Below are 25,874 nucleotides of genomic sequence, written 5' to 3' on the forward strand. Positions count from 1 at the left end.
TTCTGTACTAGCAAGACAGGTGAACAATATGGAGAAGTACTAGGCCTTATTAAGCCCTTCTCCAAAAGTTCGTTAACCTGCTTGAGAATTTCCTCTTGCTGCATTAGACTAACTCGATAAGGGGGCTGATTTGGAGGAGAACTTCTTGGGATCAAATCAATGGTATGATCCTCAGGTCGCGAAGGTGGGAGTTCATTTGGAAGTTCATCTGCAAAACAATCTTTATATCTTTCTATTAACTTAAGTCTTTTTTGCTCTAAAGAGGAAGAAAGTTGTGAAACAGCCACATCTCTCTTTCTTGCAAAAATCAAGTACGCTAAAACACACTTTTTCATTTCTTTCTTGATGGCAATGTGGTTGGCGATAGGAATACGCCAATCACCTGCATCTGCAAGTACAAGATACTCCTTTCCTTTATGAGCAAAAGATAAGGTTTTCTGAACATAGTCAGGAATGGGATGCGTCTTGTAGTGCCAGGGCATTCCCAAGATAACATCGCATCCTTCAAGTGAAGCTAGTAAGAAAGACTCTTGATCCTTGTAGTCGTCGACCTTTAGATTCAACTTCCCTATGATTGGAGTAGAGTTTGAGTTCTGCCCTTTGAAAGCAGATTGCGCTTGAATAGAGACTCCGAAACGATTGGGCTGCAAGTTTAGGTCGTCAGCTAGCTTGGTAGAGATGAAGTTGTCTGTGCTACCAGGGTCAAACAAAATAAGAGCCCGCTGGTTGTTGATACTACCCCATGCTTTGAGAAGAGCTCTTTCTTTTCCATCCTTGGTTGTATTTCCCTGTACATCTGGGACTGCATTGGAAGAGGGTGGTTGTGGAGGTTTGGTAGGACAGTCACCCTTCATATGACCAACTTGTCCGCACTTGAAGCATCTTCCTTCACTAATGTATGTTCGCAACTCAGCAGGAGAGAGATATCTCCCTTTCTTGGGCTGATTTGGCTTTGCTTCTGCTTCGGAGGCGGTTCTTTTCTTCTTTTGAGAAGAAGTAGAAGAGGTAGGCTGCTCATGGAGAGCCTTCTGCTTAGCATGGTAAGTGCTTTGCTCCATCTTCCTGGGAGTACCCTTGTCATGTATTCCATCAGCTATGCGGGCTGATTCCATAAGTATCTGCAAGTTACCTCGAGGGTAAAGCTTCATAGCCTTTTGCAAGGCTTCATGCAAACCTGCTTCAAACTTGCGCATCTTCTCCGAATCGTCAATCTTCTTGAATGGAGTGACTTTCAAGAGAACGTCCCAAAACCTATCCACTTAGCGTGGAACGGTTTCGTTCTCTGACTGTGAAAGTCGATCCCATTCTTTCTTTACCTCTTCCTCATAGTCTGGAGGAAGGAACTGTGCGTAGAAGTCCTTCTTGAAAGCGGTCCAATCTTGGGGTTTGCGTTCTTCCAAGATAAGGGTTAACCACCAATTGCTTGCGGTGCCTTTCAGGTACAAACTAACATGGCGAAGCTTGGATCTTTCTTTAAAATTCCCTTCAGCAAATGCAACTTCAAATTGGCGGATGAAAGCCAAAGCTTTGTCATTATCACGCCGTCCATTGTAGGTGTCGAATTTCACATCTTTATCTCCCGACTTGAATGTTTTCTGCCTGTGGTGCTTCTTCTTATGGTGCTCCTTCTTTCGATGCTTAGACTCCTTGGGGACAGGAGTCCTTTCCCTTGAATGTACTTCTTGCTGCGACGGATCGTCGAGAAACATGTCTTCCGGAGAAACTATGTCTTCCAGATCCTTCATGAAAGAGAACTGAGGGGAATCAGGGGGATCCTGCTCTTGAACTTTTGGATTAAACCGCACATGACGTTCTGGAGATTTCTTCTGCCTCTCGTGCATGCGGGAAGTTCCAATCAAAGGATCTTTTCTTGGTTGTGGCGCCTTTGGGTTCTGCGGAATTTCTCCCGACCCCATCGGCATTTTCTCCTTCCCTTTTTCAAGAGTATGGAGAATCTTTTGGACTTCTGGATGGGAGAGAGCTTTCTGCAACTCTTCCACCTGCTGTTGAAGGAGAGATAACTCTATCTCGCGTCCTCCCATTTCTGCAGTCTGCCAAGAGTCGTCAATCCCTTCAGGAAGAGAGAGAGGACCTTGCTCTGATACCACTGACAAAAATACGGAAGCATAAACTGACGTTTAATTGCACTTCAAATACTCAAGAGAATTAGAGGGAGCGAGAAAACTTGACACTTCATTGGGGACCAGAAGATGGGCTGGTCCCCCCCCGTAAAGAGAATATCTTTATTACTAAGGGAGAATCTTTACAAGCACAGGAACGGGGCATACGCCCGTCCTCTATTCTTTCTTCTGTTCTGTTTTGACTACTGACTGAGAAAGTGTTTCCACTTTCTTACTGCTTAGGGGATTTCCCCTCTTCTGCGAGACTGGTTGGAAGCACTCGAAAAGAGAGTCTATCTTCCGAAACAGCTCATCGGAAGCTCTCACAGAGGAGAGTCCATCTTCTGTTATGTATTGCCTTCATGCTCATTCCTTCATGCATAGAACACAAAAGAGAAACAAGCAAAATGCACACGCACATGCTTGCTGTAATTTTCTGCACATAACCTGAAATTCTTACCTGTGCGCACCCCTACGCCGAAACAGAGGTCTTCTTCGTGATGGAATCGCGCCAAACTTGATGTAGACTTAGGATAAGGAGAGAGAAGAGGATTTCTATGGCTGATTTGCTGAAAACAGCCCTAATCGAGGTGATTAGGGGCTGAAAACAGAGAATTACAGCAGCCGCACGCTGCTAAGAGAGTGTCTACGGCAGCTTCTCGCGATGAAACTTCACCAGAAGGTGTCTATGACTGTGAGATCCCTTGTTCTTGACAATGGGAGCACAAGGCTACCACATATGTCGCAAGGGGCTGCTCTCAAGCTTCAATGGAGGGCTCCACCGCGTAGAGCACGCTCACATTAGGGGGGGTAGGTGCACTGCCAGCCCTGAAAATGGGAGAGGGGGGGCTCCTAAATAGCCATCAGGGAGAGGGGGCGCTAGGAAGAGAGAGAGGGTGAGAGTGAGAGAGAGTTAGTTTGCATTGGTAAGTGTGCCACTTGGCACACTTACTTTAAAAACTTAAAAACCATTCAACTTTTGACTTTAAAAACTTCTAGCTCATTAATTAAAAATGTGCAACTAACTAACAACTGCTACCAATGATTCTTTTATGAGAACACCAAAGGTCTGCCGGCGCAATGCCGCATGGGCACTGCATCGCCTTTACCTGTTCACACTTGTCCGGCCGCCCGCCCGGGCACGGACCGTTAAATTTAATTTCACGAAATTTACCGTAAGGCTTTATTAGCTTTATTAGCCTTAGGGTCACTGTTCTAAGGACCCCATCTCATTCATGTGCTTGTACTGACGCGCGTATTTTTCTGAGCCTAAAATCTGAGGCTACTGCTTACCCCTTTCTGAAGACCCGATTTCCCAATCACTAGGGCTTCAGGGTAATTTCTGCTAAGGTCCCTCTGAAGTGTTCTAGCCCGCATTTAGGCTCACCTGAGGCCTTAGAACTGCTAGGTTTTTTCTGGTGTGCACACAACTAATTAGATAATTCTTTTCTCGTAAATAAATTAATTATTTACAAAGTCTGACTTAGTTACAATAAGGAAGCTTTCCATAGCTGCACCACTTGTATCCTGTAAGGTGCAACGGAATTGGATGTTGAACTTTGCTCTAGATGAGTGCTTTGAACCATGCTCAAGGTTCCTCTTACTTACGGAAGGGAGAGCTTTCCGTTCCTTTAGTGAGAGAGTGCAAATGATCACAAACAAAGTGGTGAACACTGTGAATGAAGGTGCATGAGACTGAGAGATAGAGAGAGAAGAATACGACACTAGAATGTTGTCAAACCCTTCTCCGAATCTCCGAAGGCCCCACTCTCTATAGCGAGAGCGGTCTACTATTGATTGCACAAATCTCTACAATGCTTGGACTTGCCGACGATGTTGACGACGATGACGGGACGGGCTGAAATCTTAAAACGCTAAATGGCTGAAATTTGCAAATCTTTATCTGCTGAATTCGGACTCTATGTCGGTGACGATGTCAATGGCGACGACGACGCGTTGAAAACGCAGATGCTGAAATCTGCGTTTTCCGGGCTGAATCTGCAAACTACGTTGGATTTGACCGTGCGGCGAGGATCTGCTGTGAGAAGGTGAGATCTGCTAGGCTTGGGGGTTCTAATCCGGAGTCTTGATGCTGAAAACTGAAAACGCTGGTGCTCTTCTGGGATCTTTCGCGTTGAATCTGCAAAACGCTGGTTTATCAGACTGATGCAAAAACGCTATGGAGCTGCTGCTTCTGCTACTGCCGGGGTTGATCTGCAATGCAAAACACTAGGGCTGGTTCTGCCATGCAAAAACACTAGGCTTGGTTGCTGATGAAAACTCTAGGGGAGTCCCGTGGGGGAGTGTTGCTGAGAAGGTGCCTGTTGGATGTGTGGTCCCTGCTACCTCTTCTACTAGAAAGTGCTAGCGCTAGGGTTTCTTATATACTTCCTTGTCAAATTGCCATACCCAGTTTCCCAAAAAAAGTCACTTAATAATAAGAAGTGAAAAATGGCTAAAATAGGAAAAATAGGTTTATGCATGTAAAAATGCTCCTGATGGGTTCTGACTGAAAACTGATGGTCATGTTGTGTGCAACCAGAGGATATGCATCTACTCTAAGTGTCTGGACATGCACGGTCTGCAAACAGATTCACAAAAGTGCCAGATCACTTCTTAATCTAACTGAACTGAAACCATTTCATGAAGTAGCTTATCCACGTACACACAGGGTTTGCACGTGACATCCCCTCCTTTTCAAAGTGAGGCACTGGTACCGAACTGTATGGCGTCGAGGGAGATCGTCAACAGTGTATAGAATCTTGGAAAGGACTCTTCATCGGCCCACTCTGATGTGTGGGTCGTACAATACTTGAACTTCATAAAGGTCTGCAACGCTTGCTTCTTTGGGCCGTGCCGAAAGCGACAAAGTCATCTGTGGCTTCTTCAATGCGTCAACTTCTTCGATAGTCATGCGTCTACCTTCATCAAGGATCTCCGAGGATGAAACTTCCTGAAACCACTTCCAAAACAAAAACATGAACATACCCATTCCATGTAAAGTGACTGGAAAAATTCTAGTCTTTCGAAAAATTGTGCATGCAATGCAGATGAACAAAGTGATGGAGTGCCAAACTGTTCATCAAACACACGCAAACAATGGGGTCGAATCTTGACTTTCTGATCTAAATCAATCAACTATGGCAAATCACATTGGAAATGCCGATGCTTAATGCTCAATCCTTCTTGTGCTCTTTCAGATACTGTGTCATGCCAAGGAAGAGACATGGAATGTGAATTGTTTGAATGCAAACATTTCGTCTTTTCATGAGTAATCCGCATACATCCGTGCTCATTTATGAGTGAATCGTGCTCATCGTACAATATGTCATGCCTGTGAAAAGGGATCACATAAGGACGGTGACTACAATATTGGAAAGCATCACGAATGAAACACTCGAACAATGCATGCTGACTAATCATTCGAACATAGAATACTTCTTGTGGGGGTTCTTTGGACCTCGACTCGAGAGCCAAGATCGGTTCTTCGTGATTGATCGAATCTTCCTGTGGGGGTTCTTTGGACCTCGACTCAAGAGCCAAGATTGATACTTTGTGATTGATCGAATCTGCAATGAGGTTAGCTTCACTAGAAAAAGCATCAACTAAACCATCATCCTTGTAAACAATCAAATTGTGATCATACAAATCATCATGCTCGTGAATAATCACATCTATATCATGCAAAGCATCATGCTCGTGAAGAATCACATCTTGATCATGCAAATCATCATGCTTAGTGTAAGGTGCAGCGGAAGTGAATGTTGAACTTTGCTCAAGATGAGTGCTCCGAACTGTGCTCAAGGTTTCTTTTACTTAGGGAAGGGAGAGCCTTCTGTTCTTTATGAGAGAGTGCAAGTGATCACAAACAAAGTGGATAAACACTGTGAATGAAGGTGCTGAGACTGAGGGATAGAGAGAGAAGAATACGACACCTGAAAGTTGTCAAACCCTCCTCCAAGGGCCCCTCTCTCGATGGCGAGAGAGGTCTACGCTTGTAAGTTGCAGCGGAATGAATGTTTGAACTTTGCGCAAGATGAGTGCTTTGAACTGTGCTCAAGGTTCCTTTTTGTTCTTACGGAACTGACATGTGCGTGCCCTCCTTCATACGGAGATCCATAAGCTTCTTAAGCCAATACACTTTACTGGCAGCACTCTGCTGTGCATACAACTCGTCTAAACGCTTCCACATGCCCCATGCTGTCTGCTCATTCTCTACATTGAAGAGTAAATTGTCAGACACCGAAAGCATGATCGTGGAGCGAGCCAACTCGTCCACTTCTTCCCATTCTTCAACCTCCATATCAACCGGTTTCACACCCTGTAACTTAATAGGTTTCGCCTGTTTCTTCTGCAACATCACATTATAACATTGCTTCTTCCATATAGCAAAGTTATGGGCACCTTCAAGCTTGCGTTTAACACCACACCGCAGTGGGTTAGGAGATCAGCACCTACATTTGCATATGGCCAGGATAAAGTAGAGTACACAGATGCATACACATACCTTGGTGTGGTATTTGCAGGACCGAAGTTTACTCTTAAGAAAGCAGCAGAGGCTAGATTGTCCAGATTCTCTGCGTCCTTGGGAGGGTTGGAGAGGATGTGTTCACAAGTGCAATTTCAGGAACCACGAACAAAACTTTGGCTCTTTGATACTGTGGTGGCTTCGGCTATGCTCTATGGGGTCCAGATTTGGGGACCATCTGTGGATCAGGATAATTGGAAGCCAATGGAGAGACCTTTGGTATCTATGATTTCCCGAATGATTAGAGCCAAGGCCTCCGTACCACACGCGATTATCCGAGCGGAACTAGCTGCCCCTCCGATAGAAATTGAAGCTCTTACCAGATCAGTGTCCTTTATACATGGTTGTGGATACTTTCTGGCAGAAGAGGCAGTAGGAGCTTCCCGCTCAACTGGCAACTTCTCAGCAGTACCTCCCCAGCACCCCCAGCGTTTTTGGACATCCATCCTCGCGGGCAGTTCTCAGCACTTGGCACCTCCTTCCACTGCAGAGTCGCCACCATTACCATCAGCCATCGCCAGCATCTTCCATCAGTTGGCGTTTTTTCCCTAGCACCATCATCAGCGATTTCAGCTCTTCACTGACACTGGCGATCCCAAGCAGTAGCAATTTCAGCAGATCGGCAGCGTTTTCCCTTTCAGCTACCAGCGTTTTTGCAGATACAGATCAGCCTAGCGTTTTGGTAAAGGACAGATCCTGCCAGCGTTTTTGTTTTCAGCCTTCATCTACAATAGACCACAACGTTTTCAGCCTTATGCACAGTAGTAGAACCACCCAAGTTGGTTGCAGATGTTCCCCCCATTTTCAGCCATAAAACCGCAGCCAAAACAGTCATTTTCAGCCACTGAAACAGTCCCAAAATTTAGCGATTAGAAGATCTCAGATTTCAGCCACCAAGTCGTCGTCGTCATCACCGTCGTCGTCATCGGCATAGTCCCATTACATCAATCCATTGCATACGCATTGTACACCTTTGTGCAATCAAAGTAGACCACTCTCGCCGACGAGAGTGGGGCCTTCGGAGGAGGGTTTTACAAACTCTCGGGTGTCGTATCTCTTCTCTCTCCTTCTCTCAGTTTCATTCACTTGCACGCACAATATCCACTCACTTTGTTCGTGATCATAGCACTCTCCATAAGACGGAAAGCTCTCTCTTTCCCTAAGAACTAAAAGGAACCTTGAGCAATAAAGATCACTAATCTTGAGAAAATACAACATTCATTCTGCTGCACCTTACATTGATATCAGAGCTTTGGAAGTGTTCTGCATTACTCAGGGAAAGAACCACAAGAACCACAAGAATTTTTTTGCTTGTTGCGATGGCACGAACCCAAGTTTACTTGGGCGTGGCGATTCTTAATCGTGTTTTGTTGAAGAGTGAGAGGAATCCCAAGAAAGAAGGGCTTGTCCAACCTCCCCTTGTGTCTCTTTTCACTCATTGAGAGCGGACCGTGCACTTAGCGGCTGGCCAATCGACGTGAGGTGGGAAAAAGCAACCTTGGTGTGAGCGCAAGGCCGCCAAGGGGTGCGCCCGCAGAAAAGGGTAGAACTCTAGTGAAGAGAAGATCCTTCTCAACGCGATTTGCAAGTGAAAGAAAACCTCAAGAACCCAAGAACCCAAGACCCTCAAGAATCAAGAACCTCAAGACACTCAAGAACCCAAGTTCCTCGCGAACTTCAGAACCCAAGCTTATAGTGCATGGTCGTCACCCGAAGCAGAATGGATACTTCGCATACAGGTAATGAGCATGAGAGAGGCGACGAAGACTCGTCCCCACCCGGAGATGATTTCTTCAACCCTCCCCCTTCACCATCTACGCCAAACCCTCTGGAGGCAGTGGTCAAGCAGATGATGGCCATGATGGATAGATAAGAAGCAAGTCGCCTTGCTCAGGACCGTGAGCGCCTTGCTCAGGAACGTGAGTGCATTGCTCTTGCCACAAAACAAGAAGAACATCGACTTGCTTTCGAACGCGAGCGCGATGAACGAGAGGCTCAAAGGAGATTCGTCATCAAGAATTTATTTCCCACATCCTAGCCTCAAAGACCGAACCACCCAAAGATCATGGGAGTTCGTCAAGTGGCACAAGCCACGACGCGGATTCCGATCATCCAGTTACAGAAAAGTTGACTTTCAGTAAGTATGACGGTAAGATGGATGCTACAGTTATTCATTCTTGATTGCATCAATTTAATGCTTATTTTGCGACAACTAAGAAAACAGGAAATAGCAAAGTTTTGACGGCAGCTATGTACCTTGCCGGTGATGCCATTAATTGGTACCACGCATGGCAAGAGGCACAACTAGCCGCGCACCTAGAGACAGCCGACGATTTCACGCCCCTCTTTTAGTTGGGCTGATTTCCAGGACAAGCTCAAGGCGCGGTTTAGGCCACCTCAGTACCTCGCACGATTGAAGCATGATTGGCGCGCTCTCAAGCAAAATGGTATGCCGGTTATGTCTTTTTCTAATCGTGTTTTGCAGCTAGGTACCCAATTACGCATGTCGGATGATGAGCGCAAAGAGGCTTTTCTCTTTGGATTGGACGAGTATATCAAGTACGATGTCGAGGTATTCGATCCAATTGACCTCAACAAGGCGGTAGCGATTGCTCTCGCACAGGAGATGAAGCACAACAAGGGAAAGCCTAAGGAGAACAAGACTTTTTGTCATATTGTTTGACCCAGGTAGTCTGCATGATGTGATCAGTTCCTCTCTTCTTGAGAGAGCCCACCTCGAAGTTAGTCCGAGGTCTCCTATCGAGGTCTCTGGCTTTCGTCCCGGTATGGACGCTCTCATCACCGAGGAATGCCTTGATGTGTTGTTTGCAATTCAACAGACTGCCTTCACTAGAAGATTTGTTGTTTCTCCTCTCTCAGAATGTGATATGATTTTAGGCATTAAGTGGTTTCGTGAAACTGATGCTTTCATAAATTTTTCGGCGAACACTATAACTCTCAATGCCGACAGTGATTCTCCTACTGTCTTTCATGGAGTGGATACTTCTCCTTCTCCATCTCTCATTGCTAATCTGCAGGACAAGGTTGAAAGGATTCGAGATAAGGAGACTCTCAGTCTCTTTGTCTCCACAGCATGACCCACAGAACTTGCATGATTATGAGAAGCATGATGATTTGATGGATAATGATTTGCATGATAATTTGGATGATAAAGACAAGCATGATGAATTGCATGAAGATGATGTGATTGCTCACAAGGATGATGTGTTAGTTGATGCTTTTTCTAGCGAAGCTAACCTCGTTGTAGATTCGATCAATCACCAAGAATCGATCTTGGCTTTCGAGTCGAGGTCCACAGATCCCCCTCAAGACGATTCGATAGATCCCGAAGAAGCGATCTTGGCTCTCGAGCCTTGGTCCAAAGAACCCTCACAGGAAGTATTATGTGTTCTCATGATTGATACGCACGCATTGTTCGAGTGTTTCGTTCGTGAAGGTTTCCTGTATTTTAGTCAGCATCGTTATGTGATGCCTTTTTCTAGGCATGACATATTGTATGTTGAGCACGTTTCTATCATGGATGAGCACTAATGTATGCGGATTTTTCGTAAAAAGCTGAAAAGTTTGTATGTCAGGAAGTCACATTCCATGTCTCTTCCTTCGCATGACACAATTGTTGACAGAGCACATGATAGTATGAGCACCAAGCATGGGCATTTCCATTGTGATTTGCCACAGTTGATTGATTTCGATCAAATAGAAAAGATTCGATCGCATTGTTTGCATGTGTTTGATGAACGGGTTGTCACTCCGTCTCTATGTTCATCTACATTGCATACATAGTCTTTAGAGAAGACAAGATTTTTTTCCTTCACTTTACATGGAATGGGTATGTTCATGGTTTTGTGTTGGAGATGGTTTCAGGAATTTTCAGCCATGGAGATTCTTGAAGACGAAAGAAGCAGAACTCTAGACGAAGTTGAAGCATCAAAGGAGCCACAAAAGACTTTGTGTCGTTTTCGGCGCGGCCCAAAGAAGCAAGCGTTGCAGACCTTTATGAAGTTCAAGTACCGCTCGACCCACACAGCAGAGTGGGCCGGCGAAGAGTCCTAGGATTTCGGATGCTATTGGCGATCTCCCTCGACGCCATACAGTTCGGTACAGTACCTCATTTTGAAAAGGAGGGGATGTCACATGACACATCCAAACCCTATGTGTCCGTGGACAAGCTACACCATAGCAGGGTTCCCTTCAGTCAAGTCAGTTAGATTAGCAGTGATCTGGCACTTTTGTGAGTCTATTCGTAGACCGTGCATGCCCAATCACTTAGCATAGATGCATATCCTCCGGTTGCACACAGCATGATCATCGGAATTCCCATCAGAATCCATTAGCATCAGTTAGGGGAATTTTCCAGTGCATTTAGCCTATTTTCCTATTTATTGGTTATTTTCACTTATTATTTTTAAGTGACTTTCCAACAAAAGTAGGTAGGCAATTTTGCTAAGTTAATATATAAGCAAACCCAAGTTAGCACTTTCTGGCAGAAGAGGCAGCACGAGCTTCCCGCTCAACAGGCAACTTCTCAGCAGTACCCCCCCAGCACCCCCAGCGTTTTTGGACATCCATCCTCGCGGGCAGTTCTCAGCACTTGGCGCCTCCTTCCACTGCAGAGTCGCCACCATTACCATCAGCCATCGCCAGCATCTTCCATCAATTGGCGTTTTTTCCCTAGCACCATCATCAGCGATTTCAGCCCTTCACTAACACTGGCGATCCCAAGCAGTAGCAATTTCAGCAGATCGGCAGCGTTTTCCCTTTCAGCCACCAGCGTTTTTGCAGATACAAATCAGCCTAGCGTTTTGGTAAAGGACAGATCCTGCCAGCGTTTTCAGCCTTCTGCATAGTAGTAGAACCACCCAAGTTGGTTGCAGATGTTCCCCCCATTTTCAGCCATAAAACCGCAGCCAAAACAGTCATTTTCAGCCACCGAAACAGTCCGAAATTCAGCGATTAGAAGATCTCAGATTTCAGCCACCAAGTCGTCGTCGTCATCACCGTCGTCGTCATCGGCATAGTCCCATTGCATCAGTCCATTGCATACGCATTGTACACCTTTGTGCAATCAAAGTAGACCACTCTCGCCAACGAGAGTGGGGCCTTTGGAGGAGGGTTTTACAAACTCTCGGGTGTCGTATCTCTTCTCTCTCCTTCTCTCAGTCTCATTCACTTGCATGCACAATATCCACTCACTTTGTTCGTGATCATAGCACTCTCCATAAGACGGAAAGCTCTCTCTTTCCCTAAGAACTAAAAGGAACCCTTGAGCAATAAAGATCACTAATCTTGAGAAAATACAACATTCATTCCGCTGCACCTTACAGTACTGATCTTCCACGGGTGTCTTGATGCACTAAAATTACATACCCAAGCAATCTCATCCAATTATGAATATTCAGTAATTGACACATCACACTGCAAAACAAATGCTTACATATGCATGTTACAAGACACAACAAACAGTGCCGCTGAGCACTCCCCCGAGACAAGAGGTGCGGTATGAAGCTACTCAACGACTATATCGTCACTCCCCCCGCAAATAACCTAAAAAGGTCCGGGCCATGAGCTGAGAGGATTGTACAACCAAACGCTTCCCAGACCGTAGTTTGCGTCGCTTGGAGGTTCAAGCATACAACCAAACGCTACCCAGGCATCGGCTTGCGTTGTTCGGAGGTTTGCTAGCATACAACGGAACGCTCCCCAGGCATCGGCTTGCGTCGTTTCGAGGTTTTCAGACATACAACGAAACGCTCCCCAAGCATTGGCCTGCGTCGTTCTGAGGTTCAAACAATACAGTATTTCTCACTTCTCCACCCAGGAGTAAAATCACCAATCATTGAAACCGGTATCAAATTAGAGTCAAACAATTCAAATCGGCACCAAAACAGGTTCAAAACAGATACCATCCATTTCAAACAAATTCCAAACAGGATCACCAAACAAGATCAAACAGAACTCAAACTTAAAAAGCAATCTCGACATCAGTCGAGCTCGAAAAGTCAACTGATTTTTCATCTTGAAACCTGCACCAAAAATTAGGGTTAGGTTCCTTCCATGAGGTCATAGTCGAGTACATCATGGTCCATCAGCTCTTGGACAGAGTGTTTCTTTGGCGGCGATGGTAGTCCCAAGAGATAGCAATCACGCCGAACCTCCAAGGTCATCTGCTCGTGAAGAGATATCTACCGAGAGATGTCGAGAAATTTAAAGATATAATCTGCTAGGGTTTCCATGGCAAGCAATTCAGGATACCCCACTCTGCCAGAAGTTGCACTCCGAAGGAAGATGTCAAAAACCATATAACTTCGGGCAAAATTTTTCTTGAAAGCTTGCCAAGTCCTTGGAAGTGTGCAGCTTGGTAGCTATAGACATCAACATCTGCATGGCATTGCTTCTGAGAAAAACAGTGACTCGAAACAAATCTGGGATCCTTCTTTTGCAAGTGATCTTAATGGCTTATGCCGTGTAAGACATGAGTGGTGAAGACGGCAGCGCGCCCGATGCGCGATGAAGTAAGGGTGGGAGTGGCTAATAAATAGCTCTGTGTGCTCTTTTGTAGGATCGGTATGCTTTCAGAAAAGCACATGCCTGATGCTCTGATAATACTGTCACAAGACGGGCACCATGTGCCAATAGAAAAGAACAGACTGAACAAACTTTTAGCACTTCAATAACAGCTGAACTGAAAGAGAGAGACGACACGCGACACGGAGTGGTGGAATTCCACCCAGGCCCCAAACCTTGGCGCCCCTTTCGGTATTTCTTTATATTGCATCAACACAGTACAAGCCGGTACTGTAGACTCTGCACCTTCTCCAGGAAGCATGCCAGAGAATGAGCCCTAGCCTCATATTTAAAGGCCCTTGGCCTGAAAAGCAGTTACAGTAAAAAGCCTTTAAAACTCAAAAGCTTATGGTCCAAAAGCAAAGCCAAAAAGCTGCCAGCGTAAATCACGGAAATCCGTACAACTTGCCACGTCATCAGCCAGCGCAATTTTCAGAATTCTCCCTGTTGTCTTTAGGGTTAGGGTTAGGGTTTCTGCAATTTTAGGGTTAGGGTTTCTAGAATTAGGGTTTGCAGGTTTTAGGGTTAGGGTTTCCAGAATTAGGGTTTCCAGGTTTTAGGGTTAGGGTTTTCAGAATTAGGGTTTCAGCAGTTAGGGTTTCTGGCAAAAATTAGGGTTAGGGTTTTTGCTCTCGGGCAACCACGTCATCACTTTGTGACACTTCTTTTGTTACTTGTTCTTCTTAGGGTTTAGGCCCCTCGGCCGGTAGCTCCGTTCTTCAGTAGGTCGACATGTCAGCAATTTGTTATAGAAATACGACACCAGAGACGTTGTAAAACCCTCCTCCGAAGGCCCCACTCTCGTCATCGAGAGTGGTCTACTATTGATTGCACAAACCGGTACAAAGTGGATGTATGTGATTGATGCAAGTCTAGGCTAGATCGATGACAAAGACGGGGATGGCGAGACCGATCTAAGGGCTGAAATCTGAGGCTTTCTATCTGCTGACCAAAAACGCAATGGGCTGAAATCTGTTGCTTTTGACCTGCTATCTAAAAGCAAAGTTGGCTGAAATCTGATGGGATCAAAAACGTTGTTGTGGGCTGCTTCTTGCGGGCTGAAATCTGCCGGTCCTGAGGCGGCCAAGGCTGAAAACTGTCGGTTCTTTATCTGTTGAAATCGCTATGCAAATGGGGGCGACTTGGGGGTTCTTGAAAACGCTAGGCTATGAGGTGGTATGGCGATGCAACTGGATCAGAACTCTAGGCTGAGGTCTTCTGGGCGATGAAGCTTGCTGATGAAAACGCTAATGCTTGGGATCTGTGTCGAGTGTTGCTTGTGAAACCGGCCCGTAGGGCGGTAGGCGTTGGCTTTCACCCGAAATTCTTTACTTTAGACACACACACAGAGCACTTGCAAAGGAGACCTGTAACGGGAATTAACACTTAATCACACACACGGCTCGGAAGCTAGAATGCTCCGAGCAGAAGCCGACAACCTGTAGGCCCCAAAATTGGCGCCCGTTTCGGTATTTCTTTATTCTTTAGGAGGGTAAAGTACAAAGAAGAGTTGTGGGAATCCTTTGACTGTAGCCCACTAGATACCGCCTGTTTTGGCCAAATTTCAGCAGCATAACAGCCCCAAAACTTGCGCGAAACCAATTCCCCTGCTGGAACTCACTTCTACTGGCGTATACCCTCTGATTCTTGTCCAAAAACAATAAATTCAGCATGCTGTATTTACTGGTTTTTGCCATGTTTTCAGCCCCAAACAGTCCCCTAACTGTCCTCTGCTAGTGGGGCACGATTCCCAATGGTCCTGGCGTCCGTATGGCTGAAAAACAGTAAAATTACAGCGCATACACGGCGCTGATTTTGCACCTGTACGGTGAGGTTATGACCCTCACCAGTGCCTGCTTTGGAGCAGCAGCTAGCTACCCCCGTCCTGCTCAAGGAGGCTCTTGCCTCAGCACAAAAGCATGAACCCACACAACTGTACATCAGTCAAATGAGTAGCCCTCTTGTGGGGCATCACATAACTGCACGTAGGGGGGAGAGAGAGCAGTGTGTAGTGTGCAGGGCATCACTCCTAGCACCACACTGTACATGAGAGGGAAAGGAAGCACTCCATAGCTCTAAACCTGTGACAAAAGCTGAAATGAGGCCTCTCCCAGCATAAAATTCAGTGCCACTTCTTCTGCAAGAGGAAAGTGCATGAAAATTCGACACTTGGCACATTTACAAGCATTTGCCCGTTTCGAGTTCGCCGCTTAAAAATATCCTGACCGGTTGCCCAGTTGACTTCACGGCAGAGTTATAAAATGTTCCCCTAGTCATACCGGAGGTAATGACGCGAACACATTTCATGGCCCAAAATAGCAATTCCCTAAAGTTTAGGAGATGCTTCCGTTGGGCTCCCACTGGTCTTCTGACCATCTATCCTCATTGGGACTGCATCCAAAAGTGCAATGTGGCCCAGCTGTCGGATACTTTTTGTTGGTAGTCCCACCTTGACTTTACGCCTTAATTGAGTTCACTTCCTAGTATCCACCAACTTGCTAAGTGCGACGGGGGGGACCTATATGATCTTGCTCTGAGCCTAGACATCCTCTTACCATACGAATTCCAGTGCCGACCACTTCCCGTCTGCGGGTGAATCTACCCTTCACATTGGCCATACAATGTCCGACCGTTTGCTACTTCAAAAAGAGGGTCTCAAAACAAATAAAATAAACCCCATTGGAAAGAAACCAACAACCAAGGTTAGCAGTTGCCACATCTCTGTGACATGGTTAATAACTGCCACGTCCTCGTGACATACCCCCCTCTTGAAATCGCAAACGTCCTCGATTGCATACCATAAATACACGCCAGTGATGATCTTGTGCTATTAACACTCTTTTATCATCGCATATATCCGCAAGAAAGGTCGTAACATACATAGATACAAATGACTTAATGAGGCCTTCATACTTTTGCCATTTCCATCTATGGCACTGAATTCATATGTACATTTGATGTACTAGCTCTATCATTACCCCTCCTTTGCACACGTTGGGTTGGGGCATAAGTAGGCTGTAACCCAAAGGCTTCAAGGTAAAGCTGCAATACATTTGGTGACTCTGACAGTTCAGGATCTTCCATCCACTTTGCATCCATAGGCGGATAGTTCTTGAACTTCACCAAATAGCGTCGTGCAACTTGTTCTTTAACTTTTCTGTCCTTATGTGCCAAAACTTGCTCAGGTACCAGGATCTCATCAAGTTCCTCAACTTCTGGCTGATCCTCAACTGGCATATCTTCTGGCACATCACCCACGAAGGGTCTTAGAAGACTCACGTGAAACGCATTATGAATCTTCCACGCATCAGGCAGTTTCAGCCTGTAAGCCACATCGCTGATCTTGTCAAGCACTTGAAAAGGCCCATAGTAACGCATGCTGAGCTTAGGAAACAGCCGTTCCTTGCCCTTCATCTTCTTTAACCTTGCCTTTTTGAACCTTAACAGAACCCAATCACCAGGTGATAACAACAATTCACGACGGTGACGATCAGCAGCCTTTTTCTGCTTTGCCTGAGTCTTCTCCAAGGCAACTTTAATTTTCTTATACATCTCATCCATGTTCTCAACATATCGATCTGCCTCAAAGATCTTGTCCTTTGTATGCAAAATGGGAGGAACCTTTTTGCCGCCTTCAACAATCTCAAAAGGTGCTTTGCCAGTAGACGAATGCACCGTATTATTGTACGCATACTCAAGTATAGGCAAATACTGTTCCCACTTGCCCTTATTATCTGACACATAGCATTTCAGCAGATCTAAGACAGTAGAATTAGCCTCTTCTGACTGTCCATCAGTTTGTGGATGAAACGATGACGAAAACTTGAGCGTAGTCCCCATGTTCTCAAACAATCCTCTCCAGAACAAACTGGTCATGCGAGGATCATGATCACTGATAATCGATTGTGGCATACCATGGTACTTAAACACATTGTACATGAACAAGCGTGCCATCTGATCAGATTTTATCTTCTTCCTGACAGGGATAAAATGGGCTTGCTTGCTGAGCCTGCAGATAATGGTCCATATACCATCATTCTCTGTTGGTGTCCTTGGAAGATCAAAGATAAAGTCCATAGCAATGCTTTCCCATGGCTTATCCGGAATCGGCAGTGGTTGTAACAACCCTGGTGCCTTTTGCCTGTCAAACTTGACCTTTTTGGCAAACTATGCATGCTCGCACAAAGGCATCCACATCTCTCCTCAAGGTAGGCCAATAGAAGAACGTCTCTACCGCTTTAACTGTTGCATCAATGCCATGATGCCCTACATACGGTGGGACATGACTCTCTTCCATGACCTCATGTCGCAGTGGCCTAGTGACACAAAGTCTGCCGTGCATCATCATAAAACCATCTTTGAGGAGGTAGTGCTCGTGATGTTGCCCCTCTTGTAACTGTTCAAAGATCCTTGCAAAATCTTCATCAGCAGTATACTGTTCCTTCATGTCATCTAACTCATGATGATAAGGAATTGACACAGCTGAAATTTGTGGCTTTCTTGATAACGCATCAGCCACAACATTCTTCTTACCTTCCACATGCATAATCTGGAAGTGGAACATGGAAAGAATGTTTGCCCATCGCATATGCTTTTCGGATAACTTTGACTGTGTCAAGAAGTATCGCAAGGTCTGATGATCTGTTTGGACAACAAAATCAGCACCTAAGAGGTAGTGCTTCCGGCTAGAAAGCGCATGAATCACGGCCAAGAGCTCTTTCTCATAGACTTGCATAGTCCTCTCTGGCCCTTGCAAAATTCGGCTTTCATAAGCTACCACCCGTCCGTCTTGCATTAGCACTGCTCCGATGCTACTGCCACACGCGTCACACTGGACCACAAATGACTTCCTGAGATCTGGCAAAACAATAACTGGATCTGAAGTCAACTTTTCCTTTAAGAGACTAAAAGCTGAAATCTCTTTTTGGGTCCATCTGAAAGTGACCTCTTTCTTTTGCAATGCGTGAAGAGGCGATGCTATCTCTGCAAAATTTCTGATAAACCTTCTATAGTAGGAAAACAATCCCAAGAAGCTTCTGACATCGTGCACAGTCTTCAAGTCTGGCCATGTCTTGATAGCTTCGACCTTTGCGGGATCCATTCTAACACCATGGTCCCAACGGGAAGCCGCCTCCATGTGGCGGGACTGGACGTCGACTAAGTGCTTCCCAAAACCTCAATGGGGGGACCACGTACGGTTGAAAAATCCTCGCCGTGTGTAGGAGTAAAATCCCAAAGGGGAGGGGGGAGGACATTAGTGATCATAATGCCTTAAAGACGAGTATGAGCTGCAAAGCTAGATCGGGGTGGGGTTGAAATTGGGAGAATATGGAAGGCAAGAAGGATGGTCGGACCTAGGGAAAGCCCTGTAAAAATCATCCGAGAATGTCGAACGGACCCATTCAGGGAAAGTTCTGTAAAAATCATACAAGGATGTCGAGCGGACTCGAGGGGGGAACACCCTGAACGCCCAGATACTTTCCGTCGGTTTACAACCAACCCCCTTAGGTGTAAAGGCTCGGCTTCTCATATTTGAATGCAAGGGGAGAAGGAATGTACCTCATGACACAACCAGTGGTAGCCAAGAGGGACATAATCCCTGGAGGACCGCTTGGGGGGAGAGGCTTTTGGCCGTAATTCCGCACCAGTAGTGTGAAACACTTACCCAGCGGAAGGGGGGACGGTGACGGCCTGAGACCAGAACCTAGACTGGTGGACTGTGAAACGAGGGACGGGTGAGGTGAGGCGACGAGTTCCCCTGACCCACTTCATTTCACGACCCACCAGCGGATGGGTGTTTCATACAGCTGAGGTTGGTGGGTTGAAAGCGCTCCTTGTGTAACCTTTCCGCTGGTCCCCCCCTTGACTCACGGAGAGAGTAAACTCCAAACTAAAGGGGTGGCGGTGACGTCCTGAGACGGACTGGTGGGTTGTGAAACGGGGGACGGGTGAGGTGAGGCGACGAGTTCCCCTGACCCACTCCATTTCACGATCCACCCTCCCTCGGGGCGGTGCCAATGTCACCCTCCACGGAACAGTCAACGCTTGCGGAAGGGTGGGTGCACCATGAAACGGGAGACGGGTGAGGTGAGGCGCCGAGTTCCCCTGACCCATCCCATTTCACGGAACACCCTCTACTTCGAGCCAAAATCATGGACCCTCGGGCTTGGTGATCCACCCGCAAGTGTACCAACTACGTGATGAGTTACAGTAGGGTGTGGATTCTAAAGTCTTGCTAAACACGGGACCGTTATGGACCACACCCAGATCAAGGACCCGCTTGTCCCTCGGTCTCGCCCACCGATTGAGAAGCAAAACGTTGTGCGGATTGTACCGATACCTCATGTGAATCCACGAATTTAGAGGATGGAGTTGATTCGTCAACACGTTGGCAGTTGTGACCATGAAATCTTACATGCAGGATAACCATAGTCCGGAAAGTGGGTGGTCGATCCCCCGGGAACGACATACCTAACCCGGACCCCTCCAAATTTAAGGTGAACAACCTGTTCATTAAGTATAGTCGTGCATTTTCTATGAATTCACAACCATATTATATAAACGATCCAAGAGCACCAGTTAAGGGTACCTGGGCTGACGTGGAAGAGGGCTGCTACCAGGTACCCTCGGGGAGGCGGGCGCTGGGAGCTTCCCCGAGTACTGCGATCGACAGCACCCCAGAAAGTGGGGAGCGGGGCCCCGCTGGTCGTTGCTACGGTGAACCCGAACTCACAGAAACCGGGAAGGACGGGATGAACCAGTGCGTAGCGGGGCAGCAAAACTCACTAGCTATGGCTGAGACTGGACGCCTCACAGTTAACTCGGAAGGGCAACCACCTGAGGAGTTGAGGGGCGGGGGCGTAGACCAAGATGGAACGAACTCAACAAGGGAAGTACGGTACATTGAGGTCATGAATGCCGATCAACTTCAAACCAACAGGCTAAGATCCTTGTCGGTACCCGAGATTGACCCGGTCACCGCCCCAAGCAGGCCGGCTAGAGAGGAACGGGTAATGATGAGAGGCAGGCTTGGGAGGGGTGTTTCAGAAGGGACGGTTGGCAAGCTGTGCATTTGGGGCGCTAATGAACACACCGAAGTGTCATTCAGCAAGGCCTTGAGGCGTGCACTGAGATCAACCTCCCTGTTTGCAAGTATTGAGCTTTTGGATCGATTCCTTAACAATCGGACGGGGAGCACCCGCTTTGATGTTTTCACTTCTAGTAAACAAGCAGCCCTAGATGTCCTCCAGGTCATCCAATCGGAGAGTAGGCTTAGGTGGTTTGCTAAGATCTCGCTTCCTTTCGCTAGGAGAGATAGGAACCGTTTGAGGCCGGCGATGGAAGTGTTGAAATCGCCGATCTTTGCCACGCTTAACATTAATGGACTCCGGTCGAAGCGGGGGGAGTTGGAGTACATAATGTTACAAAAGACTTGGAATGTGGTGGGTCTCCAAGAGACTCGACTATTTCAGGGTGCATGGCCCCTTAGAATGGCGGGGTATTCGACATTCCAAGTGCCAGGGTCTGATAAACCAGGGGCCAGGGGACTTGTGACCTTGGTCTCCCAGGAGCTCAGATCCTTTGAGTTGGGAATGTCGGACGTAAACTCCTTGTTTGTTCAACTCTTCCCTTTAAATATGAAGGATGGTTGGATTTATGGAAATGTTTATGTCCCGCAGAGGCAGTTAGTGGATGAGCGAGCAGACGTCTTAAGTGCGTTAGCTTCGAAGCTTCGTAGGTTGGGCAGAAAGGGCCTTCCTCTCCTGATCGGAGGGGATTGGAATCTTAGACGGCGCCCGATGAAGAGATGGCTGGGGAATGAAGACCTTGATTTTAAGATTGTCCAAACGAGAGGCTCTGGACTCTCGTATCACTCTTCCCGTGGTAAAGGACGATCAGACATTGACTTCTTTTTGGCCAATGATCTGGCCCTTCAATTCCTCGGCCATGCCAGTGTCCAGAGATCGGTGGATGTTTCGGACCACTGGCCTGTTAAGGTGAAGTTGGTGTGTGATGCGGTGTGTGCGGAGCCTCCCCCACCACCCCCCCCACTTCCATTGATGCGACTAGAATTGAGCCAGCGGCTCAACTCTTTTTACACCACAACTTCTGGGATTCCCTACCAGAAGCAGCGGAGGAGGGGGAAATCACGCAGGCGGCGGTGAACCGTCAGTCGAAGAGCTTTGAGGAGGCAGCTGAAAGAGTCTCTCGAGATGTTGGTGCGTTCTCCGTAAGGCCCCCCAAGAGGCCTAATAGAGGCTTTAGGCTAGACCCGAGAGCCCGGAGATCCATCAACCGAAGACGGGAAGCGTGGAAGTCTCTGCGGGATGCAGAGAGTGATTCCTCTAGTGAAGATAGGGCGTGGAGGAAGTTTGTTGAATGCCGAAAAGAGGCGCGAGCTGAAACGAAGAGAAGCGAGAGAGAGGCTCTCAAACAATTCATGCTCAAGAGCGTCGAATTGGCAAGACGCAAGGAATGGTATGCTTGGTGGAAGCATATGAAAGCCGTTCTAGGGGGGAGCAGAAAAGGAGGGCCCGCTCAACCCCTAAGAGACCAGAACGGCGAGCTGCAGGCGGACGAAGAGAAGATCCGAGACATTTGGAAGGATCATGCTTCTCGCGTCTTCGCCGATCCCTCCGGACACAGCAAGGACCCAGAACACTGGCAAAACCATGCTGTGCGACTTTGGCCTAGAATAGAGGACATCAATGACTCTATTAAATGGACTGAAGTTCGAGAGGTATGCCGCAAGATCAAGCGGCATAAAGCAGCTGGGATAGATGGCATTCCCCCTGAATTTTTCAAGATCCTTATGCAAGACAAGGGAACTAGATCGGATCGATTTAAACCAAATACAGACATGGGAAGAGCAGTCTTCAAACTGCTATGTACTTGGTTTGATTCAGGGAAGTTGCCGGAGGCATCATCTACCTCGGTAGTGGTGTATATCCCGAAGAAGGGTGATCTTTCTAATCCGGACAACTACAGAGGGATTTCTCTGATTCCAATCTCTCTGAAGCTCTTGACCTCACTCGTGATCAATAGGATCTCAGTGAAACTTGAGGAAAGAAACTTCTTCTTGCGTGGTCAAGCCGGATTTCGGACTCAGGAGGAGTGTGTGGCACAAGTGATTGCCTTGAAAGAGATTGTGCTCAGACGAAAGGTTGTTAAGAAACCGACGTTTGCGGCATATATTGACTTTGAAAAGGCGTACGATACAGTGCCACACGAGGCGCTCTTTTTAAAGATGGAAGCCATAGGGATTGGAGGTCGCTGCTTGAATTTCTTTCGAGCCTTGTACCAATCTTCCAAGGTCAGAGTGCGGGTGGGAGCGAAGTTGAGTGAGGAGGTCCAAATCGCCCGTGGCGTGCGTCAAGGGTGTCCCGCGTCGCCTACTCTCTTTAATATATTCATTAATGACATCTTGGATGAGAGTGCGACTGACCTTGGGGTGGCTATTCCAAGCCTACTCCTGAAGATCCAGGGCCTGCTTTTTGCAGATGATTTAGTTTTATTTGCGGAGTCTAAGGAGGAGTTGCAGGCTAGTTTAGATAGATTGCATAGTTGGGCGGAGAAGTGGGGGATGAAGTTCGGCATAAAGAAATGCCAGGCGACCGTGTTCAACGGGGACCTTGAGGAACTTATTGCCTTCAAACCCCACATCGGACCTGAGGAGATTCAGGTAGCTTCGGAATATAGATACTTGGGCATCTTAATAGACAGCGAAGTCTCGATCGATACTATCCTTAAGGATAGGATTGAGAGCGCACGTAAGTCTTTATATGCCCATAAACACCTTCTATGCTCTAAGAAAATTCCGATGTGGTCAAGGTTGGCCTTTCTCAAGGCGTGCGTCTTCCCAGTGGCGACTTATGGAGCGGAGATTATGGGCTCACATGACATGAGGAAGTTGAACCCATTAGAGACGCTTATAGCAACTGGAATGAGGTGGGTAGTCGGTAAGGCCGCGAAGTCGAGTTCTGTGGCAGCAGCAACTCTTCACCGGGAGTTAGGGCTCCCCCCCGTACCAGCTTACTGTGCAGGACAGAGGGTACGAGCTTTTACCAAGTACGCAGGTCTAAAGACTTGGATTGCAGATTTGGTTAATAATATACCAGAATGGAACCAATTCAAGAAGTGGTGTAAAAGGACAAAGTTTTGGGGGCAGAGGTATATCAACGGCGCTTCTGTTGAAACCGCAAGGCAGGAGAGCTGGAAGCTTTGGGAACACTCACATCAATGTGTCTCCCTTGATCCTTATATCGAGAGGAAGTATGAGGACACGCGTGGATACCTCTATAGGCAGAGCATTGGGAAGAACCCCGGTGGGATGGAGGAGAAAGTCTTGTTACTAGCAAGAGTGGATGGCTTAAGGCTTAAGGATAAGATTGAACGGGCACAGTCGAGGACTTGCCCGTTATGCGGAATGGAAGAAGGTTCAAGGTCACTTACGCACTTGTTGGTACAGTGCCCTGAACTGGACAATCTCAGAAGCTCAATACGACCCTGTTTGGAACATGCTAGACGGCTGTTAAACAATCCGAGCGGTGAAGATACCGAAGTGTTACTCCTGGGAGGGGAGATTAGCGGAAAGCGATTGCCAGGATGGGTTGTCCCCCGTGGGGCCCATAATGGTCGTCGTAGACCGCAGCTGAGGAGTGCCTATGCGGATAACGTTGCAGCATTCCTCTGCGGGGCCGTACCGCGATACTACAATGCTCTGGCCCGTGAGGGTGTTGAAAGCTTGTAGGGCTTGTAGTTATTGCGTACGGTGCGGTCCCGCCTAACATGGTCCTGGGGCTTTCCGAGCGGGCCTTGGTGACCATGGTTGGCCGGATCGGGATGCCTCCTTTGAGCCGACGCCCACCTTGGGTATGGCAGTCCTACCGGACATCTGCTGGACGGGGGCCTTTTTCTACCAGGCGAAAATCCTGGAGTACCTGGGCAAGATTCAGTACGGTCTGTGAGTTACAAGGGTTTGTCCCTCTCTCTCAGCCTTGGTCCTTAAATGCATCACTGAATTCGTTTGGTGATTTCCCGACGTTACCCTCGGGTGGCGTGACTAACAAGGGAACATGGACTGACTAACATGGCATGAAAAGACTTTTTACTCCCCCGAGGGGGAAACTTGCTTCCATTCCCCGTTGACATGCCACGATACGGCATGGAAGCGCTTTTCCCTTTGTCGGCAAGTCCGCAAGGTATTTGTCTTTGACTCGTTTGCGTGCACGCGAAGCAAAGGCAGTTCCTTGCTGGCTTGCCGGCTCTAGCCCAAAAAAGTAAAAAGTAAAAAATTCTAACACCATCTTTTGAGACTATGTGGCCCAGAAAGTGAATCTCTTCGAGGAAGAATTCACTTCTCTTAGGATTGACAAGTAACCTGTGACTGCGCAGCTCTTTGAACACAATGGTCTAGTGACGCCTATGCTCCTCTTCATTCTTCGAATACACTATCATGTCATCGAAGAACGTTCCAACAAACTGTTGATGCGAGCGGAAAATCCGGTCCATCATTCTGTTGAACGTGGCAGGAGCATTTGTTAGCCCAAATGGCATCACTAGAAACTCATAAAGACCAAATGTCGTTCTAAACGCAGTCTTGTGCACATCCTCTGGCCTTATACGAATCTGATGGTACCCACTCTTAAGGTCTATCCTGCTGAAAATTGCAACACCCTCTAAACGATCGAGAATATCATCAATGCGAGGAATAGGAAACCTATTCTTGATGGTATTCTTATTCAACGCACGGTAATCAATACACATGCGCCATGAGCCATCCTTCTTCTGCACTAGGAGCACTGGGGAGCAAAAGGGTGAAGAACTAGGCTGAATCAGCCCCTTCTCTAATAACTCCTCAACCTGGCCCATAATCTCTTTCTGTTGCGCCGCACTAACCCTGGAGGGAGGTCTATTTGGCGGGCTACACCCTGGCACCAAATCTATCCGATGGTCCTCAAGTCTCTCTGGCGGCATTTGCGACGGTAATGAATGAGAAAAACAGTCACTAAACTTTTGCAAAAATGCTGACCTTTCTTTATCTAACACAGATAAATTTGACTGATCACTATCTGAGACATCACGTGCAAAAATCAAGTACACAGAAAGATGATTCTTTATTACAGAAGTGATAGCAGAAGCAGATACAATAGGGACTGACTCTCCTTTAAGCTTTACATCCAAGATGTGAGTTTTGCCCCTATGCTGTACAGTGATCTTTTTGTTGTAGGCATCCAAGACTCCATGCACTTGGAACATCCACGGGATCCCCAACAAGGCGTCACAACCTTCCAGTGGCATGATGTAAAACTCTTCAGTGTCCACATACGACTGAATATGCAGACGCAGTTTTCCAATGATGGGAGTAACACACTCTGAGTGGCCAGGACATGCCAACCCTGCCTCTGCTGTGTACCCCATCTCTTCAGCTATGATGCCCAGCTTCATAGCTAACTCTGGTGAGATAAAGTTGGCTTTGGCACCTGGATCAAAGAAGATGAGTGCCGTATGATCCCTAACTTTACCCCATGCCCTGCATAACTCACTGGCATCTGTGCTGGGCCTGTCACCCACCATGTCTGGCACAAAACCTGCCGTGGGTTTTGGCTTCTTGCCTTTCTGGTCTTCTTTATCCTCTGAGT

The 25,874-nt window shown here is 47.1% G+C and overlaps 1 protein-coding gene and 1 pseudogene across 1 annotated transcript in view; both read left to right on the top strand.

Annotated features, from left to right (window-relative positions):
- Nucleotides 1-25,874, top strand: part of LOC147453852 (cyclin-dependent kinase-activating kinase assembly factor-related / CDK-activating kinase assembly factor-like protein) — a 119,932-nt gene that overhangs the window by 6,103 nt on the left and 87,955 nt on the right. The window lies entirely within an intron of this gene.
- Nucleotides 18,501-24,622, top strand: LOC147453853 (uncharacterized; annotated as a pseudogene).

The sequence above is a fragment of the Adiantum capillus-veneris genome, chromosome 7, assembly GCF_014529385.1.
Source record: "Adiantum capillus-veneris isolate H3 chromosome 7, ASM1452938v2, whole genome shotgun sequence".
In the NCBI taxonomy this organism is placed as follows: Eukaryota; Viridiplantae; Streptophyta; class Polypodiopsida; order Polypodiales; family Pteridaceae; genus Adiantum; species Adiantum capillus-veneris.